At 39.1% G+C, this 9,326-nt stretch overlaps 1 long non-coding RNA gene across 1 annotated transcript; it reads left to right on the forward strand.

The window, feature by feature from the left end:
- Positions 1–5,027: 5,027 nt before the first annotated feature.
- Positions 5,028–8,850, forward strand: LOC146438013 (uncharacterized). Its single transcript, XR_014851637.1, has 3 exons — positions 5,028–5,120; positions 6,026–6,313; positions 8,582–8,850. It is a non-coding gene; the product is annotated as an uncharacterized LOC146438013 (long non-coding RNA).
- The last annotated feature ends 476 nt before the right edge of the window (positions 8,851–9,326 follow it).

A 9,326-nucleotide genomic window follows, 5' to 3' on the forward strand; every position in this document is an offset into this window, starting at 1 on the left:
CCACAGTGAGTCAGGTTTGCATGTAAACCTCCAGTGAGGCTGGATTAGCTCCAGCAGCAAATGTGATGTCAATGAAAGAGCTGTGCAGTATCCACTTTCAGATACTCCTGCTGCAAAATCAGATTGGTTTTAGTTCATGGATTAAAACTCAGCCAAACCGGTGGGGATAATTTTTTTTTTAAATGGATCCATCAAAATTTCATTAAAGGATAGTTAAGACATTAGGCAAAACAATTGAAGCTCAGAAATCCATGGTTAAAGAGGCCACTGGGCCTCTTAAAGAGGCTTTAGTTAAAAATAAGAAACAAATAGAACAAAACAAACAAACAAAAAGATATTTTGGACTATAATACCAGTTTGACATTTCTCCATTTGACAAACATTTATTTTCAGCAGAGGTTTCTTGTTATTTTCTTTTATATCCCATTGGCAATTTCAGGTGTTTTTATCCCTTGGTTTCTGATTGATGGATTTATTAGTTCCTGGAATCCAGGAAGGTTTTTGTCTTGGGATTAGAAGAATTTTGACTGAACAAAATGTAATTCCTTCCTGAACAGCTTTCAATTATAAATATGTAGGATATCAAGTATTCCCCTGATTTTAAAAACATATTTTCTTTTATTGTCTTCTGAAATATCTATTTTATGATTACATCAGTGCTGTTCTCCTGATCTCTGAATTCTTACACCAAGTTTTTGAAAACCCATAAAGGAAACGGAGAAGCCATGAGGAAACAAAAGCAGCACAATTCCCAATAATAAAGTACCACCTTCTCTTTGTTTTGTGGTAAGCAACATGCATTTCATGTCATGTTCTGCAAACTCAAAGCAGATCCTCACTTCCACTAGAAAGCTAAAGCTCTTCCTTTTTATAACCTTGCAGTCTCAGAACTTCTTGCTTACTGATTTCTTTCTGTTTCTGCTGAAGAGGAGGAAAGAATATGAATCCATTCTCATTTCAGTGAGGAGTTTTAAAGGTGCTTCTTACCCACTCAGGAGTAATTCATGCTGTGCAGCCCCATCTTATGTCCCCATGCTGATGTCTGGCTGGGTGTCCTGAATGTCACACCGTAGAGCACAGTGAGCTTGACATTTGCTTTCTTGCATGTGCTTTATTGTGTGTCAGTTACATAATATCAAGGCATTGCAAAAACCTGTTCCATTTCATGACACCAAGTCAAGCCCAGAATAAATTTTGTTGCCTTTGCAAGAACCCAGTACGATTTAAGTGTGGTTAATTTGGGTATATTTGCAGCCAGTAGGTTAGATGTGAGCAGAAGGCATAAGCTCAACTGCTTGTGCCCTAGATCAGCACTAAGCGGGTGAATTCTACACTGGAGAAATTCTCTCTGCTGATAGTTATTTATGCCACCAAACCAGAGATTTTAGGCTTACACATAATTAACCGATCAAGCACCTCATTATACATACAAGACATTTGAGGTTGCAAGGTCAGAGACATGGGTCTTTCATCAAGATCACAAAGCCAGCATGTTACTTTTTCCTCTTTTCAAGTTTCAGGTATATTGTAGGTATCCCCTTCTGGGCTGCCCAGGGGTTTTGCTGTTTGATGATCTATGTTGTAGCAAGGTGTCAGACTCAAAAGTCATGAAGGAAGATGTAGGGTTTATGGATAATTTTGGTTTTCATATTTTTGCAGCATGCATAAAACTTCTATTAAGAAACAGACATGAATTCTTCCCTCAGGTGCAGACATTCAATACCATATTCATTCATTCAGTCATTCATTCACTCCTCTGTTCATCCTACAGCTATGAAAGAATTGACACCCACATATTAAAACATGCTAAAGGTCAGCCATAGTCCTGGCTTTAGAACCATCCTCACATAATCTGGTACCTGAATTCAGCTGAGATCTCTGGGGAAACACCCACTTCAAAGAGACTCTCTTTTTGGGAAGCAGCAGGGCTCTCTGCTCCTTCCAGTTTGTGAATTTACTGGGTTGTTCATTCCCACCCGCCTCCACTCTCCTCTCCAACTGCTATGCTTGAACCCAAGGGATCACTCCTGACGTGCCAGTTGGATGAAGCCTTCTCTTCCCTTCCTTGCAAGGGAACTTAATAAGCTCTTGTTACAGGCCTTGCTGGGAAGGTTTTATGGTGCTTGAATTTCCAGGCTCACAGCAAATGCCACACCTTTTCTTCAGTACATTTGTGAAATTCAGCTTACTGGTTTTAGAACGCAGCGTAGACAGAGTCTGACACTAGAGTCTTTGTATGTGTGAACTCTCTAGGTAAATGCCAGCTTGACTCATCCCACAATTAAAACTTGTCAGAAGGAGATCCCAGTTTATGTATTTGAGCAGTGTTATTGTTCAGGGGACAAGCATAAGCAATTCGTCTCAATTTGATTGAGATGGCAAAGAAATGAGTGAGAAAGACGAGCAACAGATGCACTTTTGTTTTCTTTGTGCAGCGGATAAACAAAATAGAAACTGAATCCCTGGGTTGTTATTTTTGTGTGCATATGAAAAAAAGATATCAGACTTGAGTGAAGGTTTTATCTAACAAGTACATTTCATGCATTAGACCACTCTTTTTATGCTAAATGATGTCTCCATTCATGCAGGAACACTGTATGCAGGGAAAAGGGTTACAGCTTCATGGAATGGTTAAAACTTCATGGAATTCCATGATGACTTGGGCTGGAAGGGAACTTGATCATTAGCTCCAACCCCCCAGCTTCCCTCTTCAGTGTGCAGGAGTCATCATACAAATCCAAATACATAATAACTTCTCACTACTGATGGCCATGTTAATGCCAGAGAGGGATGGTATTATTAATAAAATCCAAGGATGGTTCTACAGCTCCAAAAGCTATCCTACCTCCACAGAATTGTCTGTACCTTTGAACCAAAACCATGTCTTACTTAATCAATTTCCCTCTGCACACTCTGGAATACCCCGTATGGCAAAGGAATAATGCCCTGGGAGGACACCTCCTTTCTGTGGGTTAAAAATGCACAATCCCTGTATGTGAGGCTGATGAGTTGTGTGATAACCTTTTGGCTGTGTTAACTTTAGGGTAGGTGTAATCTGGATAACTGATCCTGTGATGCACAGTCATTCCCGTGTGTTCATTCCCATGTGGTTTTTATCCCAGAAAATACTGGTAAAGGTGTATGTGGTCTTTGTTTCTGGGTTACTCAGAAGTAAATGATATCACAATATATCTTTCTAATCTATAAAAAAATTGCTGTCCAATTCAAACACTCTGTCACATTTTCCGTCTCTCCAGAGCCTCTGCTGCACCCCATTTTTCTTTCAGGGCAGCAGCTACTGGACTCCTTTTTTGAGGCTCTCAGCAAAGCTCAAAAGCCAAACAAAATACACAGAAATTTCTGAACCAGATTATCATTTATTCTTCAGAGCTCTTGACCTATTTTCCTCCTCAATCTTAAGGGTCAATTGTGGCTAGCAGAGGTCTTTCCCATGAGAAATCCTTTTGTGTTTTATAAATAAAGATAAGGTTTGGTTGTTATTAAAAACAGTGTCCCAAGACTTGGACGGTGCAGACCTGGCCAATCAGGCCTAGGGGGAGGTTTTTGACTGACCAATCTGGGTGACTTTTGAAAACTCTATATATATGATGAAATCAAAACAATAAAGGCCTTTTCCTTCTTGCCACTGAGAACTGGATTCTTCTCTCTGCCAGCGGCTCAACAGCGACAGTCAATCATCACAATAATTAGCTCCTACCCTGTAACTCAATGGTAACCCTGACTGCAGACTAGCTATACCTTGTCACCATTCTGGCAAGCACACAAACCCACTTTGATATCACTTGTATAAATTGTCACATTTGTGGATGCTTGTGGGATCAGAGGCTCAGGGTGGGAAGGCATAGATCCAGAATTCACCTCTCACTGTAAAGAACTTGGCCAATGAGAAGCAAAAATTGTTACAAATGCTTCTTATATATACTCTTGATACAATGCAGTGTAAAAATATGTCCTAATATTACCAACTGCTGTAGTTTAAGAAGTCAGAAAACAGTTGCAAAAAAATTTGAAATGCCAGTCAGCATGTAATTGGTGTGTATCCAAACAAGTGTTTTTGTCATTAAATGAATGTATTTTCACCAGTGAATGAGTATTAGCATATTAATTGATGATATTGGTAACATCATGCTCATTTTCGTACATGAGTGGAGCAAGGAGTGACCAGGTGGTTATTTCTGAATGGAGGTTTGTGAACACTCACTGAAATGGTTAGACTGCAGTACATGTTGTTGATTCTGTTGACTTCTCCAGAAAAAAAAAAAAAAGAGGAAAAAAAGATGGATCCAGGCATCAGTCCCTACAAACACAGTTTAAACAATGCAATTTCACAGTTGCTTAAAAGTCACAGAGCAGCTGCGTTGAAATTGTAAAATCTGCAGTTTTATTATGCCAATGACTTTCTATTGGCCTCAGTCATAAAACAACATACTCCTCACTGAAGTTCTCTGCTAAACAAAAAACACATCCAGACTGACTAAAAATCAAACTCAGACAAGCAAAAAACAAATTGGCCTTCATTCCTCCAGGCCCAATTGGTCCAATAATAAGCAATTTTATTTTTCTTCCTCACTGTTACTCCTACTGATAATTACCTTATTCCCAATGGAGAATATAGAGCATGGAAAAGTGACTGTTGCTGGGAGGAATTCACAAAGAGTACTTTGTCCTCCTGCAGGAGTTAATGGCGTGCTGAAATTTTTCTAGCTTTTTCTACTACTATTTTTGTAGAAATTTTAAATTTGCAAAAGAGGATCTGCTGAGGAGGTTTCTCTCCAGCAGTGAAGACAAGAGAGTCCTAATCATTCACTACTGCTTGGGAATTCAGGTGACGGCTTTCAAACAAATCATTGCTTCTAGAGTAATAACTATTTTTAGCCTACATCTTCTGTGCCCATGTCTGGAGTTAGAGGGTACACTAAGGTCTAGTGTACTGTTTACTCTAGGCAGAATAAAAATAGGCTCTAAATATAGCACTAACTTGAATGCAAAATAGATGTTCCAGATAATACCTCAGGCAGTGGAACTACTACGATTCTGCACTGCTTGTAATGTCAGGGAAGGGGAGAAAACAGCCTTTTTCATGACTTCCGTGACGACAGGTAATGTTTGATTCACATACTTCAAAACAACAAAGACATAGGTAGGAATATTGTCCTTTGTTCCGTTAAAGCTGATGATCCAAATCTGATTTTTTTGTGCTTTTTAACCTCGATTTTCTAATATTGCATGTAGGTTTTTTCCTCCTTTGTACTCTCTGACAGCAGTGACATGTCAAATATTTGAAGGAGTGCATGCAGGGATAGATGGGGTACAAAGCCTTCTTGAGAAGTCTGTAAACATTATACTATAACTTGCATCAAGTTATACTTGTATGGGATTGCGTCTGTTAATTTTGTAATTGTAATGGTATTTACCAGACATATGACAGGATAAAAAAGAACATGGTACACTGTGTCTGAGATCAGAGTATCAAATATTGAATCAGCAGGAAGCCCCAAAAGACATTCTGATTATCCATTTACATTTCTTAGATTTAATTCAGTCTGGTGTTATGTATACCCTTAGATTTAGAAAACAGTGAATATTAATCTTCTGAAAGTATAAATAAAATTGATCTCTGTGGACATCATCTGATGACTCATCTGTTGGACTATGTAGAAATTCAGTTACTATCAAATAAATTTTATTTTTGGAACAGCTACAACTAATGCAGTCATCATGCTGACAATGTGTATCATTTAACCTTAGGGCTTACATTAATTTTACAGTGGAACTAAAACCAGAGACCACGATCATTTAATAGACTACCTAGGTACACAAGCCTTGAGCTGAATCTAGATTTCTATGCTCTCAAAAGGACACTGCATCACTACTGTTCAGCTTCCAGGGTTAGCAGCCTATTGAATGGGAAGGGGTCCTTTGTACATCTTAGAGATAAGATTTCAGATTGCTTGCAGACTCAGCGTGATCCTCTTAAACAGTTTCTGCTTTTATATTTGGACAGCAATGGCAAATGGATTACTTCATTGAAATCAGCCAGAATTATTAAGTCTTCTGTCTGCTTCCCACCTTGACCTTCCACTTCAAACCTGGCACTCAGCGACTGAGAGTACCACACAAACCTCTGTTCTGAGACCCTCATCACAGACAGGTTACTCTCCCCCAAACACCACAAACCCACGCTGTGAAAAAACCTGACAGCTAACAAAGTTGATTTTTCTTTTTAATTACCTGCTGCAAGGTGTCACGTAAGTTCCCAGACTGTCCACACCTCCCAGAGATGTTGTTTCAGGTATGTGAAACCATGAGTACATGAATTCTCGGAAAATTAAACACTAATGTTGTTCTTCCAAAGCCAGAGTTCCCAATACCAAGGAAGGGAATTGGGAAGGAATGCTGGTAGGGTGCTCCACCATGTGTCTCCATTTGATCTCTGTGCAGAAGGATAAGGAGGTGATCACAAGGAGTGCAGGATGATTCCTGGAAAGCTGTGATAAATCACATGTAAAATGATTCAGAGCACTCTGGTGCTTCAGATTGATGCTTCACTGAGTTGCCTTCTGGATTCTCCATTAGCTATACAGGCAACCAAGGTTCTAATTTAAGTGCCCAAGCTCTCATGTATAATATTTATATTGGGCATGCAAATTCTCTTGGGCAAAAATACTGAACTCAGGTTACACAGACAATGATAAAAGGCATAAGGTTTACCCTACTAATATTAAAAAAAGAAAAATCTATAAAGCTTCCAAAAGATTCTGGATAGTTAAAAAACTGACAATGATAATATTAAAATATCAGTTTGAGTAAAAATATTTTTTGGATAAACTGGGTGTTCTGAAAACTCCAAATCTATACCAGAAATGCTGTATGATCTGCCTTCTTTAAAACAAGAGAAAGACATGTCTGAGTCTAATCCTGCTTCTGCTTCCTTTTGATTGTTTCTTTCCCAAAATTTAACATTTCACATAATTAACCTCTCTTCTTTTTTTAAATTTCAATAATCAAAGAGAAAAGCCATCACAAAGGAATGGACTGTAAAGCAGACTGTTATCTAATGCAGTGAAACATAATGCATGATTTGCGTTTTCTTTAGCTGATTTAAATCAGGGCTGCATTGCAAATTCCTCCTTGTCAGAGAGAATGTAAAGTCTGGGAAGCTCTAGAGTTCTAGCAAACCTGAACGTTGACCTTGCACATCTTTTCTTTCACTTTTTGAATGCTCATGAACTTAATTTGAGTGTAAATGTTTCAAGGATCAGTCTGAAACTGTGTTTTTGAACTCAGCTGGGTCATAGGAACTTTCTCAGCACTCCATTCTAATTTGCAGTTTCACTATAATAAAAGCCCCAAATATATTGCTACTGTCTTGACATTTTATCTGAAACAAGTGTCCTTTGTAGTCTCAGAGGACTTTTCTATTTTATTTCCAGTAAATCAAAGTCTGTGAAGAGCTTTGGTTCTTATTAAGACATACCCTTCACAGTCCAGCGACTGCCAACAGAGACAAGCCATTGACAGTTCATTTACATATAAGTGATGACTTCCATCAGGTAGCTGGCTCAAAAATACAACGGACATTTAGAGCATATCCAATATTTCTTGTTCTTTGATGAGCATCAAGTGCCAATTTATACATGGAAACTGACTATTGGAAGGTGAAGTCTTCTCTTCGCTGACCTTACACTGCCTTTTGCAGATCTGGAGTGACATATTGTCATTCCACTAAACACAGTTTCTTCCCTCCAAAGAGGCATGTGGAGCAAGCTGGTACAAATAAATATCAGAACTGTAAATTTCACAGGAAACATGCCCTGGCTGCATTAATTGGTGGCACAAGGCACCACATTTACCATAAAGAGGCCAGTAAGGTTTGGATTTAGGGGGAATGGAAAGAGATGGCCTCCAGCTCCTGGTCCAGGCAAGGCAGAGGTGTGGGGGCTGCTGCTCCCTGAGCACAGCTGGACAGACAGCTGTGGGCTGCAGCTGGCTGGTGATAATGCAGAACAGGGTTCAGTCCTTGATACGGCCTTGATTATTTACTTGGTCAAGATCACAGCAAAAGAATTTTTAGAAAATAACAGAAATATAATAATAGAAAATTGTAGTTAGTAATAAAAAATAGGAAACATCAAATAATAGAAAATATAATAACTAAAATACTGAAAACTATTGGAATAGGCAACTCCTTTTAGTAGCTGAATAGAGCCAGATTATATGTCCCAGAGCAGCATCTATTCACAACACTAGTTTTTGCATTTGTTTTAGAAAGGATGAAGGAAAACAGAATAGAAACCTTCCAACTACCCTACTCTTTCTGCTGAGAGAAAACAGGCAGAATCCATGCAGCAGCAGCACTTCAACTCTTCTCCAAATTTCCCTCTGTACCCAAGTTATCCTCAAAGCTGAAGCATCAGTTATTCGTATGCAACAGGCTTATGCCTTCAAACTAACCAGCAGGAGGGTGGATAACTGGTAACCTGTCGGGTCATTTTTAATCTCAGGAATGATAATCGATTGACTTCCTTCTGCCAGATGCTTAAGCATCTTGTTTTGGCAGGATGAACATGAACAGCAGGGGATGGACAGTTGGAAACTCCTAAAGGGCATCCGCTGGCAGAGGAGAGACACTCATCCCTGAGCAGCACATCTATTTTGGAGAGTTCCCATTGCCTCACACCTCCAGGTGGGCTGGATGCTGAACCAGCTGCTGGTGTGCCTGTGTGGCAGTGGGGAAGAAAACTCTGTGAAAATAATATCCCTTAACAATTTTCGTGCGTCAGTTGTCGGCTGTGCTTGCAGGAAGAAAGAAACTCTTTGTTGCCTGCATTGCTCAGTATTTGTGTCTGTGCTGCACAAGAGGCTTAGGCCACTTTCAGGGACTGAGGTAGGGCTGTACCCACTGAGAAAAATTAGAGGTGTCATTTAATCTTTCTGACCCCAGATTCTGAAATAATTGGTGAATTTTCACAGAAGGATGACTGTCAGAAAAAAGATTTTTCCCTTATATGGCTTATATTGCTATAAAGAAAAAGACCTAAGAAAGAAACTCACTGACTTATAGTTGCCCTAGGAATTGTACATTTTCCCTATCAATTCACTGTTTCATAAGAGTTTTGATCTTTGAATTCACCATGTATATTGCATACCGATTCACCCTATCATATGCAAATTGATACATATGTTTTTTTAAAGTGCTCTAAAATTTTGTGACCTGCTGGATTTTCACTTTTATTTTTATGTCCTCATTAAGAAGGTCTTCAGCATGAAGGAGTTCTGTGTCCTGCTTGGTCTCAGATGTAGTA

This window comes from Lichenostomus cassidix, chromosome 4, assembly GCF_008360975.1.
Source record: "Lichenostomus cassidix isolate B80296 chromosome 4, HeHo_3.0, whole genome shotgun sequence".
In the NCBI taxonomy this organism is placed as follows: Eukaryota; Metazoa; Chordata; class Aves; order Passeriformes; family Meliphagidae; genus Lichenostomus; species Lichenostomus cassidix.